Below are 25,100 nucleotides of genomic sequence, written 5' to 3' on the forward strand. Positions count from 1 at the left end.
TGCCAAGATTTTGTTTCAATAGAAAATTTGGTTAACATTTTATTTCTATAGAAAATTTTTTTTTTAAATTTTTTCTATAGAAAAATTTGTCAAAATTTCATTTCTATAGAATATTTTGCCAAAATTTTATTTCTATAAAAAAGTTTGTCAAAATTTTATTCCTATAGACAATTTTTTCAAAATTTTATTTCTATAGAAAAATTTGTCAAAATTTTATTTATATGGAAAATTTTGTTAAAAATTTGATTACTATAGATAATTTGGTCAACCTTTTATTTCTATAGAAAATTTGGTTAACATATTATTTCTGTAGAAAATTTGGTTAACATTTTATTTCTATAAAAAATTTTGGTCAAAATTTTATTCTATAGAAAATTTTGTCAAAATTTTGTTTCTATAGAAAATTTTGTCAAAATTTTATTTCTATAGAAAATTTTGTAAAAATGTTGTCAAAGTTTTATTTCTATAGAAAATTTTGTCAAAGTTTTATTTCTATAGAAAATTTTGTCAAAGTTTTATTTCTATAGAAAATTTTGTCAAAATTTTATATCTATAGAAAATTTTGTTAAAAATTTTATTACTATAGAGATAATTTGGTTAACATTTTATTTCTATAGAAAATTTGGTCAAAATTTTATTTCTATAGAAAATTTTGTCTAAATATATTTCTATAGAAATTTTTGTCAAAATTGTATTTCTATAGAAAATTTTGTCAAAATTTTTATTACTATTGAAAATTTTGCGAAAATATTATTTCTAAAGAAAATTTTATCTAAAGTTATTTCTATAGAACATTTTGTCAACATTTTATTTTTATAGAACATTTTGTCAAAATTTTATTTCTATGGAAAATTTTGTCAAAATTTTATTTCTATAGAAAATTTTCTCAAAATTTTATTTATATAGAAAATTTTGTTAAAAATTTTATTACTATAGATAATTTGGTCAACATTTTATTTCTATAGAAAATTTGGTTAACATTTTATTTCTATAGAAAATTTGGTCAAAATTTTATTTCTATAGAAAATTTTGTCTAAATTTATTTGTATAGAAAATTTTGTCAAAATTTTATTTCAATAGAAAATTTTGTCAAAATTGTATTTCTATAGAAAATTTTGTCAAAATTTGGTCAAAATTTTATTTTTATAGAAAATTTTGTCAAAATTTTATTTCTTTAGAACATTTTGTCAATAGTTTATTTCTATAGAAAAATTTGTCAAAATTTTATTTCTATAGAAAATTTTGTCAAAGTTTTATTCCTATAGAAAATTTTGTCAAAGTTTTATTTCTATAGAAAATTTTGTCAAAATTTTATTTCTTGTTGTTGTTTTTTATTTCAGCTTAAAACCATACATTGACTTAACTACAAGAGTAGCTTAACCAACAGAGGAAAAGAATGTTTGTCAAATTTATTTGGGCAAAGCCCTATAGACTGCAAGATGGTTAGATGGACGCACGTTTCGGAATTACCACATTCCTCATCAGCATCCTCTACTTGCAGCAAAACTATCAACCAATTATCAGAATAAATTCAGGCAGTTTATTAAACCCAACAAAAACCACACTTGAACCCTCCGAAAAAAGGTTTTACATTGATAGCCGGCTTATGTCGAAATAAATTCGAAACAAACATATCTCTTTTCCTATGCCACTGTCAAATCATCGATTTGAATTCACATGGCTGGGTTTATTTTGAGCGTGCCTCCTCTTCTTTTTCCATTTGTTTTGTTTTGTTATTGTTGGTTTTGTTCTTTAAGCATTGTTGTTGTTTTTTATTTCAGCTTAAAACCATACATTGACTAAACTACAAGAGTAGCTTAACCAACAGAGGAAAAGAATGTTTGTCAAATTTATTTGGGCAAAGCCCTATAGACTGCAAGATGGTTGGATGGACGCACGTTTCGGAATTACCACATTCCCCATCAGCATCCTCTACTTGCAGCAAAACTATCAACCAATTATCAGAATAAATTCAGGCAGTTTATTAAACCCAACAAAAACCACACTTGAACCCTCCGAAAAAAGGTTTTACATTGATAGCCGGCTTATGCCGAAATAAATTCGAAACAAACATATCTCTTTTCCTATGCCACTGTGCGTCCATCCAACCATCTTGCAGTCTATAGGGATTTGCCCAAATAAATTTGACAAACATTCTTTTCCTCTGTTGGTTAAGCTACTCTTGTAGTTTAGTCAATGCTTAAAGAACAAAACCAACAATAACAAAACAAAACAAATAAAATTTTATTTCTATAGAAAATTTTGTTTAAAATTTTATTACTATAGATTATTTGGTCAACATTTTATTTCTGTAGAAAATTTGGTTAACATTTTAGAAAATTTTGTCTAAATTTATTTCTGTAGAAAATTTTGTCAAAATTTTATTTCTATAGAAAATTTTGTCAAAATTTTATTTCTATAGAAAATTTTGTCAAAATTTTATTTCTATAGAAAATTTTGTCAAAATTTTATTTCTATAGGAAATGTTCTCAAAATTTTTTCCTATAGAAAATTTTGTCAAAATTTTATTTCTGTAGAAAAGTTAGACAAAATTTTATTCCTATAGAAAATTTTGTTAAAATTTTATTGCTATAGAAAATTTGGTCAAAATTTTATTTCTATAGAAAATTTGGTCAAAATTTTGTTTCTATATAACATTTTGTCAATATTTTATTCCTATAGAAAACTCTGTCAAGATTTTATATCTATTGAAAATTTTGTCAAAATTAGGTTTCTATAGAAAATTTTATCAACGATTTTATTTCTATAAAAAAAATTCCCAAAATTTTATTTTTAAAGAAAATGTTGTTAAAATTTTATTTCTATAAGAAATTTGGCAAAATTTTATTTTTTTATAGAGAATTGTGCCAAATTTTGTCAAAATTTTATTTCTTTAGAAAATTTTATCAAAATTTTTTTTCTATAGAAAACTGTATCAAAAATTTTATTTCTATAAAACATTTTCCCAAAATTTTATTTCTATAGAAAATCTTGTCAAAACTTTATTTCTATAGCGAATTTTGTCAAAATTTTATTTTTATAGAAAAATTTTGTGAAAGTTTTATTTCTATAGGAAATTTTATGAACTATTTTATTTCTATAGGAAATTTTATGAACTATTTTATTTCTATTGAAAACTTTTAGAGAAAAATATTTTGCAAAATCTACCAAAACACCAAGAATTCTACCAATCTACCAAACAGTAAAAAATCTAAAATTTTTGGTGGAATTCTACCAACTGTGGCAATCGTGCTCACAACACCCACCTTGTACAGGTCATGCTCCATGCAGCAAATTCTTTAACCCCGTGTGACCGGTGTGACAGCTCTCTATTTCCAAACTTAAAATAACTCATTGGGCACAAATATCAAATTATCTTCACCACGTGGTCCAGAAAATTGAAACGGGGTGTCCTCATTCTTCCTGGAATGTTCGTTGCTTTTTTAAACTTTTTCCCTTGAATAGAAGTTTTCTGAGATATTGGGGCTTTTCGGCTTCGTAGAATGGTCTCTGTTACAATCGACTTTTTGGAAATTCAATTCCTTCTACCCAATCCTATTTCAGTTAATCCTATGCTTTGAGGCTTCCCTAACTTTATTCCACCACTTCCTCATCACTTTTGATAATACACTTTTAATGATACACATTGTAGGCTCATTATCTCAAAGAATATTAAATTTTTTCTAAATAATCCTCTCTCAGTCAGCCATTCGCAGTCCTGTTGTATTCAATGGAGTGACATTTATTTAATTTCTGAATTTTACATTTAATTCAATCAAGTCCCTGTGAGAGCCCAACTCTTCTGTATGAACTGCAACAAAAATCCATGGCATTCAATTGACCAACCACTTGACCAACTTACTATAACCTCGATTTGTAGGAAAGTGATCATTTAAATGAAAACATCTTTAGTGATCACAACAAAAGCACCCACTTTTCTGTGAGTTAACATATGGTATTGGATTATATGGAAAGCGTATGCTAAAACCACAACGATATCATCATTTAAACGTTAATCCAAATTCATTTCGCAAGACTTTTCATATTAAGTATTCCGTATCTCTGAGTATCCCCAAGAGGATGAGATGAGAAGAGGAGATGGGTGTTTTTTTTTTCGAAAAAATGTCTGAAACTTGCAAATGCAAATGTTTGAAGAGAATTCTATCGACACGCATGCATCTAAATTTATTTGTCAATCAGTCTTAAGCTACGACTTGGTCAGTTTCATAAAATAGCAATAATTGCCATATGTAAGCGCTTTACTTTAACTTTACCATGCTTTACTTTTCTTTTGGGAATTTTAGCAAAAACAAAAAAAATCTCCAGGCTGGACATTGGCCGGCCGGCTATCCGGTCTCGTAGACAAGCTAAGAGTTTTGTTTTGTTTCTTAAAATCGCTTACGAACTTAGCCTTACTACTATTGACTACGACTACCTCATTGGTACATGGATTTTGCATGCAACTTTGTGCAGAATCAACACAACATCACCACCTCAGATCACACATCACATCATGGAACAGTGAATACCATCACATCAAATACCTTTTTATTTTGGTTTTCCTTTATTTCACCAACCTCCACATTTGTTGATGAAGTCAAGAAATCAAGTCAAGAGTAAAGAAAATCAACTTCAACCTTAGCTTTCAAAATGTACTCTATAAATTCCATAGTTTTGTGCGAGCTGTATTCATCCATACTTGTAACCGAAACCTAACATCATATTAAACAATTCAAAGTCTATTTGCTAGCTGTGCTCCGACAACAGAACAGTGGTTAATAATGTCGAGAATAATTAGGATTAAATATTGAAATTTGGAAATGTTATGTAACCAATATGAAATATTAGTTTCATTTAAATACTGGAGTCTAATACTAGACTCTAACTGCAACTCAGGTCTTTATCACAGTATTTCGATCCGGAACCTTGTCGTAGAATCGGAGTCGTTATAATAGAATATGACTGCATTCGGCAGAGGAGAGCATTGACTACTATAGTCTGTTTTATCACATCTTCTAGGACTTCCAATAAACTATTATTGCCTTAACACCTGTGCTGTACAACGGTCACGGCAAATTAAAAGGGGATTTTTGGTTCTACGGAAGTTGTGGTTGTAAACAATGCAATTTAACTGTGCTGTTAGCCATGCACCGTGGTGCAATGGTTAGCATGCCCGCCTTGCATACACAAGGTCGTGGGTTCGATTCCTGCTTCGACCGAACATCAAAAAAGTTTTCCAGCGGTGGATTATCCCACCTCAGTAATGCTGGTGAAGTTTCTGAGGGTTTCAAAGCTTCTCTAAGTGCACGCAGAGAAGGAATATGATCACCTCAACCATGTTTCAAGAGCAAAATGTTATTTTTGGATGGTGACCATGTAACATGTTTAGGGCAAAAATATTTTTTTTCTCGCCAAAAATAATATGCTTGCCGAAATCAGACACATAATCTCCGAGAAATAATATGGTTGCGACAAACATGTTACATGGTCACCATTCCAAAATAACATTTTGCTCTTGATACATGGTTGAGGTGATCATATTCCTTCTATGGGTGTGGTTTCACTGCAAGGTGGAACGCCGTTCGGACTCGGCTATAAAAAGGAGGTCCCTTGTCATTGAGCTTAACATGGAATCGGGTAGCACTCAGTGATAAGAGAGAAGTTCACCATTGTGGTATCACAATGGACTGAATAGTCTAAGTGAGCCTGATACATCGGGCTGCCACCTTACCTAACCTATCCTAGCCATGCACCTAAAAGACTTCTAATGAGTTTGTAGGTTGCAAGAGTCATACTAACAAGACCTAACTCTTCTGGGATATGTAATGTAGTTCCTAGTCTTGTAATCTCATTTGCCATTTGCTTATACACTTTTGTGAGGTGTGCTGTTTTCAGAGTACTTCGCTATATTTCCCACTGTATATGACTACTCGTGTCAAAAATAATCTACCAAAATTTGAAGACAATTTTACCACGAATCTACCAAATTCATATTACCACGAATATAACAAAATAACTATATCTTATCAGATATCCTATCACATATCTGATAGGATTTAGTTCTTGTTGTGTTAGGTTTACAAATAAATAAATAAATAAATAAATAAAATCCCAAATTTGACCAACATACTTTTCCTCTGTTGGTTAAGCTACTCTTTTAGTTCATTCAGCGCATAGTTGTAATGTGAAATCAATACAAACATTTGCAAAATTTTATTTAAAAAAAAAATTTTTGTCAACATTTTATTTCTATAAAAAATTTTGTCCAACTTTTATTTCTATAGAAAATTTTGGCAAAATTTTATTTCTATAGAAAATGTTTTCAAAATTTTATTTCTATACAAAATTTAGTCAAAATGTTATTTCTATAAGAAATTTTTTCAACATTTTATTTCTATAAAAAACATTTGCAAAATTTTATTTCTATAGAAAATTTTGTCAAAAATTTATTTCGTTTTGTTTTGTTATTGTTGTTTTATTCTTCAATCATTTTTTTGTTTTTGATTTCAGCTTAAAACCATGCATTGACTAAACTTAAAGTGTAGCTTAACCAACAGAGGAACAGAATATTTCTCAAATTTATTTGGGCAAAGTCCTATAGACTGCAAGATGGTTGGATGGAATTACCACATTCCTCAACAGCATCCTCTACTTGCAGCAAAACTATAAACCAATTAACAGAATAAATTCAGGCAGTTCACTAAACCCAAAGTGAACCCAAAGTGAACCACACTTGAACCTTCCGAAAAAAGGTTTATGATAGGTTTATGACAAATTTCTTAAAATTTTATTTCTACAGAAAATTTTGTCAAAATTTTATTTCTATAGAAAATTTTGTCAAAATTTTATTTCTATAGAAAATTTTGTCAAAATGTTATTTCTATAGAAAATTTTGTCAAAATTTTATTTCATTTCTATAGAAAATTTTGTCAAAATTTTATTTCTATTGCTTGAATATGCTTGAATGCATAAGGTGTGGTTCACGAGTATATGTAGAATTGATTGGTTAATTAGGAGCCTATTTTGAAGAATAATTGGAGTCATTTTGTCAAAATTTTATTTTTATAGAAAATTTTGTTCAAATTTTATTTCTTTGAAAAAATTTCTCCAAATTTTATTTCTATAGAAAATTTTGTCAAAATTTTATTTCTGTAGAAAATTTTGTCAAAATTTTATTTCTGTAGAAAATTTTGTCAAAATTTTATTTCTATAGAAAATTTTGTCAAAATTGTATTTCTTAGACAAATTTCTTTAAATTTTATTTCTATAGAACATTTTGAGCCTATTTTGAAAAATAATTGGAGTCATTTTGTCAAAATTTTATTTTTATAGAAAATTTTGTTCAAATTTTATTTCTATGGAAAAATTTGTCCAAATTTTATTTCTATAGAAAATTTTGTCAAAATTTTATTTCTGTAGAAAATTTTGTCAAAATTTTATTTCTATAGAAAATTTTGTCAAAATTTTATTTCTATAGAAAATTTTGTCAAAATTTTATTTCTATAGAAAATTTTTTCAAAATTTTATTTCTATAGAAAATTTTGTCAAAATTTTATTTCTATAGAAAAGGTTTTCAAAATTTTATTTATATAGAAAATTTTGTCAACATTTTATTTCTATTTCTATAGAAAATTTTTTCAAAAATTTATTTCTATTTCTATAGAAAATTTTTTCAAAATTTTATTTCTATAGAAAATTTTGTCAAAATTTTATTTCTATAGAAAATTTTGTCAAAATTTTATTTCTATAGAAAATTTTGTCAAAATTTTATTTCTATAGAAAATTTTTTAAAAATTTTTTTTCTATAGAAAATTTTGTCAAAATTTTATTTCTATGGAAATTTTGTGAAAAATTTTATACCCTCCACCATGGGATGGGGGGTATATTAACTTTGTTATTCCGTTTGTAACACATCCAAATATTGCTCTAAGACCCCATAAAGTATAAATATATTCTGGGTCGTGTTGAAATTCTGAGTCGATCTAAGCATGTCCGTCCGTCCGTCTGTTGAAATCACGCTAACTTCCGAACGAAACAAGCTATCGACTTGAAACTTGGCACAAGTAGTTGTTATTGACGTAGGTCGGATGGTATTGCAAATGGGCCATATCGGTCCACTTTTACGTATAGCCCCCATATAAACGGATCCTCAGATTTGGCTTGCGGAGCCTCTACGACAAGCATATTTCATCCGATCCGGCTGAAATTTGGTACATGGTGTTGGTAAATGGTCTCTAACAACCATGCATAAATTGTTCCACATCGGTCCGTAATTATGTATAGCCCCCATATAAACCGATCGCCAGATTTGGCTTGCGGGGCCTTAAAGAGAAGCAAATTTCATCCGATCCTGCTGAAATTTGGTACATGGTATTCGTATATGGTCTCTAACAACCATGCAAAAATTGGTCCACATCGGTCCATAATTATATATAGCCCCCATATAAACCGATCGCCAGATTTGGCTTGCGGGGCCTCAAAGAGAAGCAAATTTCATCCGATCCTACTGAAATTTGGTACATGGTGTTGGTATATGGTCTCTAACAACCATGCAAAAATTGGTCTACATCGGTCCATAATTATATATAGCCCCCATATAAACCGATCCCCAGATTTGGTTTGCGGAGCCTCAAAGAGAAGCAAATTTCATCCGATCCTGCTGATTTGGCTTGCGGAGCCTCAAAGAGAAGCAAATTTCGTCCGATCCTGCTGGAATTTTGAACATGGTGTAGGTATATGGTCTCTAACATCCGATCCGGTTCAAATTTGGAACGCGGTGGTAGTATATGGCCGCTAACAACCATACCAAAATTGGTCCATGTCGGTCTATAGTTATATATAGCCGATCCCCAATCACACAAAAATTGGTCCATATCGGTTCATAATCATGGTTACCACTCGAGCTAAACATAATCTACCAATTTTTTTTTCTATAGAAAATTTTGTCAAAATTTTATTTCTATAGAAAATTTTGTCAAGCTGAATTATAACATATTTAATCGGTCTTTTTTAATTTAATATATAATACGTATGGACTTACTTACAATTTAGAAGACAGTGTTAGGAGGTTTTAAGATACCTTGCCATGGGTAAGCGTTACCGCAACCGAAGTAATTGGATTGTGGATGACAGTGTTTAGAAGAAGTTTCTACGCAATCCATGGTGGAGGGTACATAAGCTTCGGCCTGGCCGAACTTACGGCCGTATATACTTGTTTTTCTATAGAAAATGTCATCAAAATTTTATTTCTATAGAAAATTTTATTTCTAAAGAAAATCTTGTCAAAATTTTATTACTATAGAAAATTTTGTCAAAATTTTATTTCTATGGAAAATTTTTTTAAAAATTTTATTACTATAGAAAATTTTGTCAAAATTTTATTACTATAGAAAATTTTGTCAAAATTTTATTTCTATAGAAAATTTTGTAAAAATTTTATTTCTATAAAAAATTTTGTCAAACTTTTATTTCTATTGCTTGAATGCATAAGGTGTGGTTCACATCGACTACATGTAGAATTGATTGGTTAACTGAAGAATAATTGGTAGGCTAAGTATTTGTCAATCTACTCTGTGTTATATTGAAAATAGGAGTTTGATATCTTCCTCCTAACCAGCAAACATTTGGATGTTTTTCATTAATTTTTCATAATAAATCATCTGTATTTGTCATTGTAGTCATATCTCACTGTTCTGTTGAGATATTTCAAATATTTTGTTATAGCTCGGACTCCGACTTCTGCAAGCGGAACTATATTTCTGTATCAGGAATAATCACGGATATTACGAAATATCCTAACATTCGACCTTCCAAACATTTGAACTGGCTTTACTATTTGGTATCTATTCGGCGGTGTTTTTACTGCAAAACAAAATTTTCTGGGATATGATTGGTTTAGATTTGTGTCTGAAATTAATACAATGAAATCTTCCCAATTTTACGCATTTTAATAAAATATTTCTAATTTATATAGGATTTCATAAAGTACTTCGAGTCCACTGTTTGTCCTCTTAAGTGCAAACATTCCGAAAAACGCCTTTTAGCGTGTGATATGGCCCTACTTTGTGGTGTCCTTTGCGCATGTGCTCTCATAATGTGCATCCCACACAAAGACCTTCCTAGGCTTAGGGTTTTTTATACGCAAACAATTGTTATAAATTTGGCCAATTCCCATAAAGTCGTCCCTAAAGTTCCTTCTCATTTTGTTGTTGTTGTGGTTTAGCCTGTTGTCTTTTTGATGGTTTTTATCACCTTTTTCCATTTTATGTTTAGCTTCTTTTCTGCAAAAGAGTATAGTCTAGTCACTCACTCACTCACAACGAAAAACAAATAAAAAGGATGACGATGGTGATGGTGATGATCGTAATGACGTTAGAGTGAATAGAATACCAGAGGTGGAAAATAGAGGTTGATAGGCCTTTTACCCAACGCATGGCTTAGGTAAGTCTATTTTTAGCCCAGTGATCTCTTATAGCCAATATCATATGTGACACCATCTACTACGATGTTTATCTCATTGATTTGAAACTCCTATTAGGGGTTCCAATGAGAATCAAAAATTTGGCTTCTCGATTTTTTTTTAATGTGAGAAAGTCTACACATGGATTTTCTTAGTTACCTTCAATTTGACAATATTTTTAGATTTCTTGATATTGGGAAAAAGTCGACTTTCGATTTGAAAAGTAAATTTTTTTCTGGCCAGATCATATCAATATACAATCGATGCAACATCAATATAATTGATAATGATATAAGGCCCATAAAAATAAATCCTTGCCCATTAACCTCCTTAGGCGTGTGTTACAGTGGCATTTGAAACTAGTGTTGGTATTGCTGAGTTAAGTTTAAAAGGATTTTCATTTCAATACTTTAATCGTTTCGATAGCATTTTAACAACATTTTCTAACATTTTTACTATTTTAACTCTTCATGGCATCATCGTTTGTGGTTGTGGCCACATGCAATACATGTTTGTTCTTGGTGTTTGACCATAATTCTTTTTGAACTTTGTAATCTAAGACCACATGTGGTGTGTTATTTCAAGGAGGAGCTCTCAGTGGACCCTATGTGGTCGGGATTTTGAACGAGAGGTGATGACAGAAATTGCGTTTATTTTGAAGGTAGGATTAAGTATTAATTTGTTTAAGACGCGTGCGCATACATGCCACAGAGCAAATGTGTTATGACTTGAACAACATTTGTTTTGAACTTGAAGTTAGAAGGTGGCCAGATTAGAAATGGGATAGAAAAACATTTTTATGCCCCTATGGAAAAGCAAAACTATTAGATTATTTGATACATGTATGACCTTAAGAACGGGCAAGAGATGTCTAAAGAAATTATAAGGAAATAGATGAAATTTTCTTTAAAAAAAATTTACAAAATTTTCTATAGGAAATAGTTAACAATTTTCTATAAAAACAAATTTTGACAAAAAAATACCTATAGAAATGAAATTTTGACAAAATCTATAGGAATGGTATCTTGACATAATTTCCTATGAAAATTTCTTATAGAAATAAAATTTTGATAACAAATTCTATAGAAATGAAATTTTGACAAAATTTTCTATAGAAATTACATTTTGACCAAATTTTCTATAGAACAATTTTTTTTGACAAAAATTCTATAGAAAGTAAATTGTGAAAAAAAATTCGTATAGAAAAAAAATTCAGAAAATTTTTAATAGAAATAAACTTACAATAGAAATTCCTAAAAAAAAATTTTTTCACAAAATTTCGTATAAAAAAGAAATTTTCACAAAATTTCGTATAAAAAAGAAATTTTCACAAAATTTCCTATAAAAATGAAATTTTGGAACAATTTCTTATAGCGATGAAATTATGACAAAATTTCCTATAGAAATGAAATTTTGACAACAAATTTTTTATAGAAATGAAATTTTGACAAAATTTCCTATAGAAAGACATTTTGAGAAAATTTCCTAAAGAAATGCAGTTTTGAAAAATTTCCTATAGAAATGAAATTTTGACAAAATTTTTTACAGAAATGAAATTTTGACAAAATTTCTTATAGAAATGAAATTTTGACAAAATTTCCTATAGAAATGAAATTTTGACAAAATTTCCTATTGAAATAAAATTTTGACAAAATTTCCCATAGAAATTAAATTTTGACAAAATTTTCGATAAAAATACAATTTTGATAAAAATTTTTATAGAAATGGATTTTTGACAAAATTTTCTATAGAAATGAAATTTTAACAAAATGAAATGAAGTTTTGAAAATTTTCCTATAGAAATGAAATTTTGACAAAATTTTTTACAGAAATGAAATTTGAATAAAATTTCATATAGACATTTTCGATTAAAATAGAATTTTGATAAAATTTTCCTATAGAAATGAAATTTTGACAAAATTTTTTACAGAAATGAAATTTTGACAAAATTTCCTATAGAAATGAAATTTTGACAAAATTTCCTATAGAAATGAAATTTTGACAAAATTTCCTATTGAAATAAAATTTTGACAAAATTTCCCATAGAAATTAAATTTTGACAAAATTTTCTATAGAAATGAAGTTTTGACAAAATTTTCGATAAAAATACAATTTTGATAAAAATTTTTATAGAAATGGATTTTTGACAAAATTTTCTATAGAAATGAAATTTTGACAAAATGAAATGAAGTTTTGAAAATTTTCCTATAGAAATGAAATTTTGACAAAATTTTTTACAGAAATGAAATTTGAATAAAATTTCATATAGACATTTTCGATTAAAATAGAATTTTGATAAAAATTTCCATAGAAATGGAATTTTGACAAAATTTTCTATAGAAATGAAATTTTGTCAAAATTTTCTATAGAAATGATTTTTTTACAAAATTCGTTTTGGTTTGTTATTGTTGGTTTTGTTCTTTAATCATTGTTGTTGTTTTTGATTTCAGCTTAAAACCATGCATTGACTAAACTACAAATGTAGCTTAACCAACAGAGGAAAAGAATGTTTGGCAAATTTATTTGGGCAAAGCCCTATAGACTGCAAGATGGTTGGATGGACGCACGTTTCGGAATTACCATATTCCTCATCAGCATCCTCTACTTGCAGCAAGGTTAGGTTAGGTTAGGTTATGTGGCAGCCCGATGTATCAGGCTCACTTAGACTATTCAGTCCATTGTGATACCACAGTGGTGAACTTCTCTCTTATCACTGAGTGCTGCCCGATTCCATGTTAAGCTCAATGACAAGGGACCTCCTTTTTATAGCCGAGTCCGAACGGCGTTCCACATTCCAGTGAAACCACTTAGAGAAGCTTTGAAAACCCTCAGAAGTGTCACCAGCATTACTGAGGTGGGAAAAACTTTTTGGTGTTCGGTCGTAGCAGGAATCGAACCCACGACCTTGTGTATGCAAGGCGGGCATGCTAACCATTGCACCACGGTGGCTCCTACTTGCAGCAAAACTATCAACCAGTTATCAGAATAAATTCAGGCAGTTCATTAAACCCAACAATGAACCACACTTGAACCTTCCGAAAAAAAATTTTACAAATTTTTACAAAATTTTTTATAGAAATGAAATTTTGCAGTATTTTTATAGAAATGAAATTTTGCAAAATTTTTTATAGAAATGAAATGTTGACAAAATTTCTTATAAAAATTAAATTTTGACAAAATTTCCAATGGAAATGAAATTTTGACAAAATTTCTTATAGAAATGAAATTTTGACAAAATTTCCTATATAAATGAAATTTTGACAAAATTTCATATAGAAATGAAATTTTGACAAAATTTCCTATCGAAAAGAATTTTTTTGACAAAAATTTGCTTTAGAAATGAAATGTTGACAAAATTTCTTATAAAAATTAAATTTTGACAAAATTCCCAATGGAAATGAAATTTTGACAAAATTTCTTAGAGAAATGAAATTTTGACAACATTTCCTATAGAAATTACATTTTGACAAAATTTCCTATAGAAATTAAATTTTGACAAAATTTTCTATAGAAATAGCATTTTGACAAAATTTTCTATAGAAAAGAAATTTTGGCAAAATTTGCTACAGAAATTAAATTTTAACAAAATTTTTTATAGAAATGAAATTTTTACCAAATTTCGTATAAAAGGAAATTATGAAAAAATTTCTCATAGAAAGATATTTTGACAAAATTTCCTATAGAAAGAAATTTTGGCAAAATTTTCTAAAGAAATGAAGTTTTGAAAAATTTCCTATAAAAATGAAATTTTGACAAATTTTTGTACAGAAATGAAATTTTAATAAAATTTCCTATAGAAATGAAATTTTGACAAAATTTTTTTATAGAAATGAAATTTTGAAAAATATCTTATAGGAATTAAATTCTGACAAAATTCCCAATGGAAATGAAAGTTTGACAAAAATTTCTTACAGAAGTGAAATTTCGATAAAATTTCCTATAGAAATGAAATTTTGACAAAATTTCTTACAGAAGTGAAATTTCGACAACATTTCCTATAGAAATGAAATTTTGACAATATTTTCTATAGAAATAAAAATTTGAAAAATTTTGCGATAGAAATACAATTTTGATAAAAATTTTCATAGAAATGGATTTGTGACAAAATTTTTTATAGAAATGAAATTTTGGCAAAATTTTTTATAGAAATTAAATTTTGATAAAATTCCCAATGGAAATGAAATGAAGTTTTGAACATTTTCTCATAGAAGTGAAATTTTGGCAAAAATTTTTTATAGAAATGAAATTGTGGCAAAATTTTTTATAGAAATGAAATTTTGACAAAATTTCTTATAGAAATGAAATTTTGACAAAATTTCCTATCGAAAAGAAATTTTGACAAAATTTCCTATCGAAAAGAATTTTTTTGACAAAAATTTGCTTTAGAATTGAAATTTTGACAAAATTTCCTAAATAAAGGAAATTTCGTTAAATTTCCTATATAAATGACTTGAAATTTTTAAAATTTCATCAAAATTTTGTTTTGATAAAATATATTCTATAAAATGTAATTGTGACAAAATTATGTTCTTTTTATGTTTGTGTTTCTTTATTTCCGTAATTGAATTTTATTAAAGAATTTTTTCATCTTATGTTATTGTTCTGCAAAGATGTGCAAAACCATGTTCTTCAAATTTAATTGCTGTTATAATTTCTTGGTGTTGACGAAATAAATGGTAAATTAATGAAATTGGTTGAAAAAGAAGAAATTTTCAACATTTTACCATTTTAACAATTCCATCAATTTCCAAAAAGCGATATCACCTCTCTACACTTTTGCATGGGTATCGATGGATACATGACACGTGCTGCTTCAAGTTTTTCTAGGAGTCTGCTTAGTACTCTATTCCTCTTCCGCCATGCGTTCCTTTTGAGAGTTCGAGTGGGTTGTAGATTTATGTAGAGCAAGATTTACTCTTGTCATTCACGCATAATTTTGATTCCGAATCAATTGGCGGTGGTTATACAAGTAAGGTACCACCATCGTACAAGCAACTTGCAGGCATACAAGATGGACACAATTCCAGAAACAATTCAATAGCCAAGAGATCAAACATGACATTAGCTATAGTACATTTGCAGTGAAGTGTGAATGTGGTGGTGGAGCTCAGTGATATGTTGACAAAAATTTTCGAAAAGTAACAAACAAGTTGAAGAAGGCGTTTTTTGTTTTGGCAATGGATTTTTATGTTTTTTTTGCCAAAGTGTGAATTTGTTTTCTCTGTTATAGTTCATTTGACAAGAAACATTGGACATACTCTTGTCTTATTTCCTAAATACAGGAATTATGGATTTCTTTGGAATTATGTAAGATATTCATATATTTACCATTGTTCGGTAATAAAATTTACACAATCAGTCTTAACGTTCCCCAGGGGCGATATCAACGATAACTGATTCTTTTAGTGGTTCCATAAAACGAATATGAGTAATACTATATAAAAATAAGTTCTTCCCTTCATTGATGAATTCAATTGGCATTCACGAAGAGAAGAAATGTGGCTGTACCTGGCTTTGCGGCGACCTTGTAAAATTTTCATCACAATCATGTTCGCTCAATTAATATTTTATATCTTTAAACTCTACTGATCGATTTTAAATTTTAAGGGGAAATTAAATCCACTTGACTAACGGAACATAGATGCTGGCCAAATTCGACTAATCGAAATTTGACAGCCACCAGTGTAGACTAATCGGCTTTTAATTACCCCTGTGACTTGAATTTAGTTCTAAACTGAAAGAAGTAACTCGCTGGGTACAAAACCGAATAGGGAAGTTCTGCCCACCGCGAAGACCATTGTTGCAAGTTTCGTGAAAAATTTTTTTGTCAGATGGCTTCAAAAAGTTGGGTAATCGCTGTTATTCTTTTTATACCATCCTCAGATTTGACTTCCGAAGTCTACTGGTCCGTATACAATATGGTACGATATGGTCACTATTGAACCTTTTTAATAAAAATACTTGAATATTGTCACTCCAAGCTCCTTTGATCTATTTGAACCACGGATCTCACAGTTGGTAGAGTTCTTCCAAGAATGGTAGATTTTCAGTTTTTTTACAGAAAAGAAAATTTGGCAAAATCTTCTATAGGATAAAAATTTTTATAGAAATGAAGTTTTGAAAAAAATTCCTATAGAAATAAAATTTTGACAACAAAATTTTCTATAGAAATGGAATTTTGACAACTAAATTTTCTATAGAAATAAAATATTCACAAAATTTTCTATAGAAATAAAATTTTCACAAAATTTTCTATTGGAATAAAATTTTGACAAATTTTCTATTGGAATAAAATTTTGAAAAATTTCTTAAGAAATAAAATTTTGAAAAAATTTTCTATAGAAATATAATGTTGGAAAAATTTTCTATAAAAATATAATTTTGACAAAATTTTCTATAGAAATAAAATGTTGACAAAATTTTCTATAGTAATACAATTTTGACAAAATTTTCTTAGAAATAGAGTTTTGACAAAACTTTATATAGAAATAAAATTTTGACAACATGTTCGACTTTAGACTCCCGACCCCTTAAAATCTATTGTAATCACACTTGTCACAGTTGGTAGAACTCTACCAAAAATGGTAGATTTTTTACTGTTTGGTAAAGTGGTAGAATCTTTGAAGTTCTGGTCAATTTTAATTTTTTTTTATAGAAAAAATTTGGCAACATCTTCTTAGATATAAAATCTTGACAAAATTTTTTATAGAAATAAAATTTTCACAAACATTTCTATAGGAATAAAATTTTGACAAAATTTTCTATAGAAATAAGATTTTGACAAAGTTTTCTATAGAAATTCAATTTTGACAAAATTTTCTTTAGAAATAAAATTATGACAAAATTTGTTTATACAAGTAAAATTTTCTTTAGAAATAAAATTTTTACAAAATTTGCTAAAGAAATAAAATTTTGACAAAATTTTCTAAAGAAATAAAATTTTGACAAAAATTTCTATAGAAATAAAATTTTTACAAAATTTTCTAGAGAAAAAATATTGACAAAATTTTCTACGGAAATAAAATTTTTCAAAATTTTCTATAGAAAAAAATTTTGACAAAATTTTCTGTAAAAATAATATTTTGACAAAATTTTCTATGGAAATAACATTTTGACAAAATTTTCTATAGAAATAAATTTTTGACAAAATTATCTATAGAAATAAATTTTTAACAAAATTTTCTATAGAAATAAAATTTTGACAAAATTTTCTATAGAAATAGAATTTGGATCACATTTTCTATAGCAATAAAATTTGGACAAAATTTTCTATAGAAATAAAACTTCTACAAATTTTTCTATAGAAATAAAATTTGGACAAAATTTTCTATAAAAATAAAATTTTTACAAAATTTTCTATAGAAATAACATTTTGACAAAATTTTCTATAGAAATAAAATTTTAGGAAAATTTTCTATAGAAATAAAATTTTAAGAAATTTGTCATAAACCTATCATAAACCTTTTTTCGGAAGGTTCAAGTGTTGTTCACTTTGGGTTTAGTGAACTACCTGAATTTATTCTGATAAGGAATGCTGATGAGGAATGTGGTAATTCCGAAACGTGCGTCCATTCAACCATCTTGCAGTCTATAGGACTTTGCCCAAATAAATTTGACAAATATTCTGTTCCTCTCTTGTAGTTTAGTCAATGCATGGTTTTAAGCTGAAATCAAAAACAACAAAATGATTGAAGAATAAACCAACAATTTGACAAAATTTCTTATAGAGATAAAATTTTGACAAAATTTTCTATAGAAATAAAATTTTCACAAAACTTTCTATAGGAATAAAATGTTGACAAAATTTTCTATAGAAATAAAATTTTGAGAAAGTTTTCTATAGAAATTAAATTTTGACAAAATTTTCTTTAGAAATAAAATTATGACAATTTTTTTTTTATACATGTAAAATTTTCTATAGAAATAAAATTTTAACAAAATTTTCTAAAGAAATACAATTTTGACAAAATTTTCTAAAGAAACAAAATTTTGACAATTTTTTTTATAGAAAATAATTTTGAAAAATTTTTCTATAGAAATAAAATTTTGACAAAATTTTCTAAAGAAATAACATTTTGACAAAATTTTCTATAGAAATAAAATTTTGACAAAATTTTCTATAGAAAAAAAATTTTGACAAAATTTTCTAAAGAAATAAAATTTTGATAAAATTTTCTATAGAAATAAAATTTTTACAAAATTTTCTATAGGAATAAAATTTGTGCAAAATTTTCTATAGAAATAAATTTTTGACAAAATTTTCTATACAAATAAAATTTGTGCAAAATTTTCTATAGAAATAAAATTTTGACAAAATTTTCTATAGAAATAAAATTTTTACAAAATTTTCTATAGAAAAAAAATGTTGACAAAATTTTCTATAGAAATAAAATTTTGACAAAATTTTCTATAGAAATAAAATTTGTGCAAAATTTTCTATAGAAATAAATTTTTGACAAAATTTTCTATAGAAATAAATTTTTGACAAAATTTTCTATAGAAATAAATTTTTGACAAAATTTTCTATAGAAATAAAATTTTGAGAAAATTTTCTAAAGAAATAAACTTTTTACAGACAAATTAACAAAATTTTCTATAGAAAAAAACTTTTGACAAAATTTTCTATATAAATAAAATTTTGACAAAATTTGATAAAAACTTTTTTATTTACATTTGGTAGATTTTTGGTAAATTTTTCTTAAAATTTTGGTAGATTATTTTTGTCACGAGTGATAACGGTTATTGTACTATGATTTTCACAATTTCAAGTAGATATCTCTTTTCTGTTAGTCACTCCTATATGTGCTGGTTTCCTCATTGTTGATCTAGAATTTCAGGAAAAAGTGATTAAAAAGCAAGCGACGCATGTATTACCAGAATGACTGTAGTTGCGTTTGAAATGTTTTTTATTGTTGTCATAAATGTTAACAGAAAGTTCTTAAGAGTGTCAATAAAATGCATATGGCGAAAAATTTTGTTTTTTCGTTTCAACCTCTTTTCCTTTGGGTAATTTTGTGCAATATTTACAGAACCTTATTTCAGTACAAGAGTTCTTCCGCCACAGTTCCCATTTGTGGTTAGTAACTGCTATAGAATGAGTGCATATTAAGTACCAATCCATATGCTTGAATGTCAATATTTGTTAAAGGATTTTTGTAAGATTTTTTATTTTACAAAAAAAAAAAAAAAAAAAAAAAACGCTTTGAGTAAACAAACTATATGACGATTCATTGCAGGCAATTGAAAGTTTAGTAGGTCGACATTTTCGACAACACTGTAAGTGGCCAACCATTGTGTTTTTTGGATTGCGTACAGTAAGATGTATGACCCGATTTTTGGCAATTCTGAATGGTGTTAATTGTTATAAACTTACAAAGAACTTTTTGATCTTTTTTTACATCAATACCAGGATTACTATATTTTAAAGAATTTATTTGTGAATATTTTAAAGGGGGTAATTGTTGCCCTCCTTCTATTTGTATATTGGGTTTGGGTAATTTATAAATTGGTCAAATTAAGGTTTTTAAATTTTGTTTTGGCAATGCCAAAGTTTGTGGTCAGAGTATAATAAGATTGGTTCTAGACTTAAAATATGGAAATTTTAACCATATGTTGTAAAAGATTTACGATAGTTAAACATTTTTTTTGTATATATTAAAAATATTATATAGACATTTTTTTATTTTGCTGGGAAACTTGTCACTTTTCTTACCACTCTTCATACTAAGCTCAACGAAAATTCTCACCACTTCCAAATTGGAAGCGTACCACAATAAATCTACAACCATTATAATAAATTCCAAAGTCTTTGTCATCATGGTTCCATGCATATGCATGAAAATCAGCAGATAACTAGATTTTCTGATATGAAAAATTAACCTTATGATTTATACAGACGTTTTTGCGATTGTATTTATATTTTTCCTTGCTTTATTTTATTCCCGGGCATTTTATATTCTATTCGATGTAAATCAAATTCATGACTTGTGCCAAAAAATGTCAGTATCTTGGCAGTGATTGTTGGTGAACAAGCCAGCAAAATGGGTGTATAAACGATTGCCTGCAAAAAAAAACGATTCAAATTTCATAATTCAATTCCCCCAAATGCAAAAAAACGCAAACACAATCTAATCCAATTCAATCCCAGCCTTCAGTGAATTATGACTGAGTGTGCGCATGCGCCACCGCACAACTAAACGATAAAGCCAAAATCTAGCTTTGATCGTGCACTACAATACAAGCAATTAGTCATTCACTTAACGAGACTAATGAAGCTGAAGAACTATAGCAAGAAAATGCTTTGATTTAACATTGAATGAAAATGTGTTTTATGAGAACAAAATGGGCATATTCGGTGTCAATATTTTTATCTCTTTTTTGTACTAGTTACACATTTTGTTGCCGTTTAGCTAGTTGAATGAGTTTGTGGTGGAAATGTTATTTAGTTTGGCTTTTTAAAATAAAAAAAATACATGTGAACTGTGGTACAAAAATCTAAGGTTTCTTACAATTTCAGGTTGGTTCGATAAGTACTTAGCTTCATCTCCCTCTGAAAGAGTATCACCAGAGCAATTTACTCTTAAAAAGTTCTCCTAAACCACTACATGGTCATAGTTGTGTTTATATTTATTTTATACCTTATGAAATTGAGAAAGATTTGAGAAAATCAATTGAAAGTCAATTAAAAATTTAATTGAAAGTTAATTAAAACAAGTATATACGGCCGTAAGTTCGGCCAGGCCGAAGCATATGTACCCTCCACCATGGATTGCGTACACGCAGAGAAGAAACATGATTGTCACAATCATATTCGAAGAGCAAAATAATATGATAGCAGCTATTTTTGCGGCGACCATGTAACATTTTAACCTGCAACCGTGTTGGCTCAGTGAACATGATTCTAAGAAAAATACAATTGTCCTCATCTAAAATGTTATTATATTGATAAAAGGAATTTTGTTTCCATTAAAAGACAATGGTCACGATCTAAAATGTTATGTTATTCGTCAAAAATGTTTTTCTTCTAGTTAAAAGAACATGGTCACAACCTAAAATGTTTTGATTTTTATGAAAAAACTTTTTTCGTCGTCGAAAAAAGGACGCCACTTGAGAAAAGAAAACACAAAATCAACTTTATTTATTTGTTTTTATTTATTTATAAACTAATTCATTGTTTATTTGTATTTATAATGTCGTGCAAGCAAACATCACATATTTTTACACACTCTAGTTTGGTTCAATTTCAACAATAAGTAATCATTCCATATTTACTTCGTGTCCACCAAATGTTTTGTAGACATCATGTAACTGAAAATAAAAATAAATTATACCATATATCAAAATGCAGAACAAAACCTGGTGGTACATTTTTTTCAATTACACTTTCCTTTTTTGTATTCACATAAAACCACGTGCCATTTCTGAATAAATAATTTAACACAAAACACAATAATTCCGTATTCTCCGTCCATTCCAAGAAACAATCACCACACGACTGACGCGCAAAATGAAAATCGTGTGTACCTGCTCAATGTTTTTATAAAATTCTTGTCGCTGCAAAAAAAATTAAAAATTAAATGTTCACGAAAACAATGTACATGGTCTTTATGGCCATGTAATGGTTGTAGAAATGTCTATACGTAAACTATAAAAATACTTTTTACTCTGCAAAAAAGTAAAAAAAATTGAATGGTCAGGTACATGATTTTCCTGACCATATAATGGTCTCAAATTCTATCATTTAAATAATAGAACATGTTTGCGGCATTTGAGAACCATTTAAATGCTTATTGCCAACATATATTTTTCTCCGCTCGAAAATTATTTTTACAAAGACAAAATACATGGTTTTCGCGACAATTACATGCTCTAGATAAGCATTAAATGGATGCGGCAACCATGTCCAAACATGTTTTTTCTGTGCGTGTAGAAACTTCTTCTGAAGACTGTCATCCACAATCGAATTACTTGGGTTGCGGCAACGCTTGTCGATGGCAAGGTATCTTAAAACCTCCTAACACCGCCTTCTAAATTGTAAGTAAGTCCATACGTGGTATAAATTAAATTAAAAGAAGGCCGCCCAGCAAAAAAAGTGTCGGCCAAAACGTAATGAAAATGTTCTTTTTGGATCCGGAAGTGGTGCAAAATTGACGCAGAAGCGATGAATTTAACATGGGCTTGTCATAGGACGGAAGTCCTCCATTTCAACAGCCGTTGTACTGAATTTGCATCACTTCTTTAGGTGTGATCCGAATTCAATGTTTTGGATGTAAATTAAAAAATTCTGTGATATTGTGTCAAATAAATAATTTTTATAATTTTTTGTAATTTTTAATGGATTCTAACGCTTGTCGGAAACGTTTGACCTCAAATATTTTCAAATATTTACAATTTTTCAGATTGGATTTAGCATTTTTTCGACAAAATTTAAATGATTTTATGAATTCTTACTCTATTTTTAACATATTTGAAACAAAAAAAGTTAAAATTACCCATTAAAAGTATGAAAAAAAAACAAGTTATTAAAACTTGAATTAAAAGAACTTCCTGGGTAGTTAAAATAAAGAACAGCATTGGGAGTGCATCTTCTGGAAGTGCTTTTAAAGTTGTGCCTTTGGAAGAACTTCCAAATTTTTTTGCTGGGCGATTAAATACGTATATAATTCAGTTTGACAAAATTTTGTATATAAATAAAATTTTAACAAAATTTTCTATAGAATTAAATAATTAAATACGTATATAATTCAGTTTGACAAAATTTTGTATATAAATAAAAATTTAACAAAATTTTCTATAGAACTAAAATTTTGACAACATTTTTTATACAAATAAAATTTTGACTAAATTTTCTATAGAAATAAAATTTTGACAAAATTTTCTATAGAAATAAAATTTTGACAAAATTTTCTATAGAAATAAAATTTTGAAAAATTATCTATAGAAATAAAATTTTGACAAAATTTTCTATAGAAATAAAATTTTGACAAAATTATCTATAGAAATAAAATTTTGACAAAGTTTTCTATAGAAATAAAGTTTTGACAAAATTTTCTACAGAAATAAAATCTTAACAAAATTTTCTATAGAAATAACATTTTTAACAAAATTTTCTATAAAAATAAAATTATGACAAAATTTTCTATAGAAATAAAATTTTGAAAAATTTTCTATAGAAATAAAGTTTTGACAAAATTTGCTATAGAAATAACATCTTGACAACATTTTCTATAGAAATACAATTGTGACAAAATTATCTATAGGAATAAAATGTTATCAAAATTTTACTTCTATAGATAATTTTTCTCTATGACGTACAAATAAATTTTTGACAAAATTTTCTATAGAAATAAAGTTTTGACAATATTTTCTATAGAGAGAAAATTTTAACAAAATTTTCTACAGAAATAAAAATTTTAACAAAATTTTCTATAAAAATAAAATTTTGACAAAATTTTCAATAGGAATAAAATTTTGACAAATCTTTCTATACAAATAAAATTTTGACAAAATTTTCTATAGAAATAAAGTTTTGACAAAATTTTCTATAAAAATAAAATTTTAACAAAAGTTTCTATAGAAATACAAATTTTAACAAAATTTTCTATAAAAATAAAATTTTGACAAAATTTTCTATAGAAATAAAATTTTTACAAAATTTTCTATAGAAAAAAATTGTGACAAAATTTTCTAAAGAAATAAAATTGTGACAAAATTTTCTATAAAAATAAAATTTTGACAACATTTTCTATAGAAATAAAATTTTGACAAAATTTTCTATAGAAATAAAATGTTGACAAAATTTTCTATAGAAATAAAATTTTGACAAAATTTTCATAGAAATAGAATTTGGACCAAGTTTTATATTGCAATAAAATTTTAACAAAATTTTCTATAGAAATAAAATTTGGACAAATTTTTCTATAGAAATAAAATTTGAACAAAATTTTCTATAAAAATAAAATTTTCTATAGAAATAAAATTTTGACAAAATTTTCTGTAGAAATAAAATGTTTGACTCCAATTATTCTTCAAAATAGGCTCCTAGTTAACCAATCAATTCTACATGTACTCGATGTGAACCACACCTTATGCATTCAAGCATATTCAAGCAATAGCAATAAAATTTTCTATAGAAATAAAATTTTGAAAAAATTTTCTATAGAAATAAAATGTTAACAAAGTTTGCTATAGAAATAAAAATTTTAACAAAATTTTCTATAGAAATAAAACGGAGAACGGCTTATATGGTAGATATATATAATTATGGAACGATATGGACCAATTCTGGCATGATTGTTAGAGACCATATACCAACTCCATGTACCAAATTTCAGCCGGATCGGATGAAATATGCTTCTCTTTGAGGCCCCGCAAGCCAAATTTGAGTGTCCGTTTATATGGGGGCTATACGTAAAAGTCGACCGATATGGCCCATTTGCAATACCATCCGATCTACATCAATAACAACTACTTGTGCCAAGTTTCAAGTCGATAGCCTGTTTCGTTCGGAAGTTAGCGTGATTTCAATAGACGTACCGACGGGCATGCTTAGATCGACTCAGAATTTCACCACGACCCAGAATATATATACTTTATGGGGTCTTAGAGCAATATTTCGATGTGTTACAAACGGAATGACAAA

Source organism: Haematobia irritans, chromosome 5, assembly GCF_050003625.1.
Source record: "Haematobia irritans isolate KBUSLIRL chromosome 5, ASM5000362v1, whole genome shotgun sequence".
NCBI lineage: Eukaryota > Metazoa > Arthropoda > Insecta > Diptera > Muscidae > Haematobia > Haematobia irritans.